This window comes from Salvia miltiorrhiza, chromosome 1, assembly GCF_028751815.1.
Source record: "Salvia miltiorrhiza cultivar Shanhuang (shh) chromosome 1, IMPLAD_Smil_shh, whole genome shotgun sequence".
Classification (NCBI taxonomy): Eukaryota; Viridiplantae; Streptophyta; class Magnoliopsida; order Lamiales; family Lamiaceae; genus Salvia; species Salvia miltiorrhiza.
In genome coordinates this window covers 14082806-14087281 of record NC_080387.1, presented here as the reverse complement: position 1 = coordinate 14087281, position 4476 = coordinate 14082806, and the positions used below count along the sequence as shown (strand labels likewise).

General features: G+C 33.0%; 1 long non-coding RNA gene across 1 annotated transcript; it reads right to left on the bottom strand.

The window, feature by feature from the left end:
- Positions 1–519: 519 nt before the first annotated feature.
- On the bottom strand, positions 520–3176 carry LOC131006659 (uncharacterized). The gene is made up of 3 exons (XR_009095687.1): positions 2942–3176; positions 1020–1486; positions 520–810 (listed from the first exon to the last, which is right to left on the bottom strand). It is a non-coding gene; the product is annotated as an uncharacterized LOC131006659 (long non-coding RNA).
- Between the last annotated feature and the right edge of the window lie 1300 nt (positions 3177–4476).

The window sequence follows — 4476 nt, the reverse complement described above, 5'->3', positions numbered from 1 at the left end:
CCATTGGATAGCATTTTGAATTTGGGCTGAGGCTTCAATCTTTGAGGTTCCTTGTTTGGTGGGAACGACTATGTTGAAGAGCAGGAGATGTGACGTCTCTGATAAAGTAGCCACCAAATAGGAATGACCTCTACAAAGAGGGATGATCCTGAGATCTCTGCATTTAATGCGGCTGTACTATGTGAGTACGTGGCTTCCTTTTGAACGTTGGAAGTTAAGTTCGAGGAAGAATGTTTAACTGATACTTGACTTTAGTATCAGTCCGTTGAGTCCACGCCGCACGCATTAAGTAATTAGTTCTGAACTGATTCTTCAACTGATACTTCAGTTGGTATCTTCAGTCTTCAGTCTTCAGTCCTTCGTCCTTCAGTCTTCAGTCTTCAGAACCGCAAGCTAAACTAGAAACAATTAAGACCTATGGATTTTGGTATCATCAAAACAAAGATTAGGATATTCCACAAGGTTCCCAACAGGAAGCAATCACTGAAACGTGATAAATCAAGAAAGATGACATCATCATCAATAAAAATATTATTGGCTTCATAAATTCAAAAATATCGGGATTCTCGTCAACATTTACAAAGCGGCTATAGCTAATTACTGACAAAGACTCAGGATATACAGAGTATCGCAGCAAAATGCGAACAGACTATATGTATGAAGACATATAGCCGAGAGTGAATTTTTTGAATAAGTCCAAATAAACTTCAACATCTTGATGTTACCGCAAGGAATATAATTACGGTATAAGGAAGATCAACCGAAATAAAATCCCTGCCAGCACTAGTCCAATCTCCCTCATCGCTTATCCTGCACGTTTAGAAATACATGCAGGGCTGAGTACAAAATACTTAGTGGACATATGCCGAAAATCAATGAAAACTCGCTCTTAGAGCTATAGATTGAACTTGCCACATAAGCAATACACGGGAATTTTACTCAAAAGAACCTGTGTAAGCAGTTAACAATCATAAACATCATAAATAAATGACCAGTCAAGATTCTCGTTATGTATGTACCACATCTACAAATCATCATCATTTAAGGTACTGAGAAGTAGGCCTCCTTCTCAAGTACCGTGACCGGCCGACCCGAAGGACATCTCACAATCACCTCTGACCAGCCGACCCGAGAGACGGCTCATGGTCACCTCTGCATACACAATCCCGCTTGCGGTAGGACCCGAATTCGTCTCATCAGTAGAGGGCGACATACAGGCTCATCGTCATCAAAACTCGGCAAGTCAATTAGTTCAACATCAATAAATCTCAAATTATTTATCATACTCATAAACATTATCAACAGTAATAATTTTCATCAAACTAAAATTTATCAGTTAACTCATGTCATTTACTTCATTTCGTATAAGAGTCCTACGATACGCAGGGGATCTCTATATACATATAGTAAAAATAATGCCCACATGATGGCTTTATCTTACTCTCGTAGCTCTCGGGGTGGGCTCACTTCCGTCCTCTGCTCATATCTTCACATACCGTCACATCGGAGTAGTTCATGATAAGAATAAAAGAGATTAGTCAGAAACTTCCTGACTAAGAATACCATTCCTATCTTAGTACTATTTCATCTCCTCATCACTACACTCCGTCTATCTCGATCTCATATGAAAACTCTTTCTAAGTAATTACTATTCTATTCTCAACTTATCATCTAATTTAGGTCTAAACTTTGTCAAGGAACAACTCATAGATAAACAATCCATAAGAACATCACAAACTCATTTTTGAAAAAAGTAAAATATTTTAGTCGAGGAAAATTCCCAAAAATTTATTTTATAAATCATTCTTAAACCAATTATTCAAAAATTAATTCACATAAACAAGTTATGCCATTTTATTTTATTTTTCATATATAAGCTTAATTCATCTTCACTAAGCCACATATAGGCATCTTTAATTCATATCTCATCTCATAATCAAAATCTTATTCTGTTCACTCTTTCTGCACTGCCTTAATTTAAGAGAATAAACTGTTTCTCCTCAGAACTCTTCTGATTTCAAGACTTATACTATTGGAAACCTCTTTGAGTCTAGTTTCATTTTAAAAAAAGTAGGTTGAAAAACTCCGAGTAGTTTAAGAGATATGACCGATCTCCCACAGTCTACCATATTCGGTAGTTTTGTGCAACCTGAGGTTTTGATTTTTGAAAGATAGTAAACATTGTCGAAATAACTTGAAATTTTGTGGGTAGCTAGATACCACATTAATATTTTTACCATAAAAACTGGGAAGGCAAAACGTCAGGGGAAGCTACTGAGAAGGGTGACTCTAAGGTCTGTTCTTTGAAAATTTCGGTAGAAAGTTGCAGTTGGTGTTTTCCATTTTAAAAGGGTAGTAAACGATGTCCAAATAACTTGAAATTTTATAAGTACATTCATAACACTCTTATATACTCACCATAAAAGTTTCACGATTTTTGGGTATCAAAAACCCCGTCGAAATTCATCAAGTCAGTAGCTTTTTTCAAGCTTGCCAAAATAACTCATCAATTTGCCAACTTAAGCATATAACCAACTATACCCTATTTTTTTATCAAACTAACTCACTTCAATCCTCATCAAACACCTTTAATCATTATTCTAATCCATCAAATATCATACCAACACTCTCATAAACTCATAATCATAATCAAATCATCACTCACTCCATGAACTCCAAACTTCTCAATATCATATAAACTAACTCATCCAAAAATTCATATATCAATCTAAATCCATTCTTTACATGTAGAAATGGACTAAATAGGATCTCAATAGCATGGATATAATCTCAAATTAAGATTAGATGATGAATTTTTTTTGAAGGGGTATGAACCCTAATTTTCGAAAAAAATGAAAAGAGAAATAAGTGGGTTTTCATGCTATTTTCATCCATATACATAACTCAAATATGATTAGATTTAAATAAATCTAACACTTACTCAATGATTTTCGAGTAGAAAATGAAAATATCCTCTTGACTTCAAGCTTTAAAAACCTTCCATAGTTGCTCTTGATTTGAAGTGTATAGCTGTTTAGAGCTCGTTTTAATGGAAGCTTATGGTATAGAAATGATCTATGAAGCTTTGTATATGATCATCAATGGAGGATGATGAAGAAAATTGAGAGAGAAAGAGGATGAGAGGGTACGGTACATTTGGAGAGAGAAAGAGAAATAATTTGTTTTATTTACGTCCTTTGCTTAGCCTCCAAGCATAAATTATAATATTTAATTAATTGTTGCACATGCTTTATTAGCAAGTGGAGACCAGAGCTGAACAACTCAGAGGCAGAGACCAGAGCAGAACAACTTAGGCTTGCCACCGGGCCTCGGCCCGCCGGTTCCGGGCCCGAACCGGCAGTTCCGGGCCGGCAAATCCTCGAACCTGAACCAGCCCTTGGGGTCTCTGGGCGGGCCAATTTTCGGGCCCGAAACCGGCGGTTCCGGGCCGGGCCAAAAACCGTCGGTTTCGGGCCGAAAACCGGCGATTTTCGGGCTTTTTAGTTTTTTTTTTTATTTTTTTGAATTCTTTTTAATTAAATTAAATGATAAATGATTTGTGTTAATTTCAACTAAATGTAGCTTCACTATTTATAGTGTACTACACATGGTAGATAATCCTACATTTTTCAATGTGGGATAATGTAGCTTCACTATTTATAGTGTACTACACATGGTAGAGAATCCTACATTTTTCGATGTGGGATAATTTCAACTTAATGTTGCTTCACTATCTATAGTGTACTACACATTGTAAATAATACTACATTTTTCAATGTGGGATCACTCAACCTAACTTATAAATATATAACTTATATTCATGTAATATATAACTTATAACTTATAAATATATAACTTGTAACTTATAACTTATATTCATGTAATATTTTTTACTTTACAAATGTTGAAAAAATGTTAAAATTACTTAACTTATACTATACAGTTTTATAAATTAAGATGTTAAAAACTTAAAATGTTGAAATTACTCAACTTAAAGTCTTAAATTACTTAATAACTTATAATCTTATATATTATTGTCACATAAATATATAATTTTTAAATATATGTTGTGTTTTTTAAAGCTTGTAATTACTCAAGTTACGAAGTAAAATAATTTTAAAATTTACTCAACTTAAAAATCTTAAATAATATAATAATATTTTTTATGTCATCTTTTTTTAATGACAATTGAATTAAAATAAAATAAAGAAAAAATAATTAACACATTGAGAATCAAAGATTCAAATGAATTCATAAAAATAGATATCTTTATTGAATTTATTCTATGTACCAAAAAAATATTACAAGGATAAAAATTACATAATCTTCAAAATTGAATAAGTAAACTAACTAAATAACTAATTGATCCCTAGACCTTATAAGTTATAAGTTACATATTTATAAGTTATATATTTATAAATTATAAGTTATAAGTTACATATTTATAAGTTATATATTTATAAGTTTGGTTGAGTG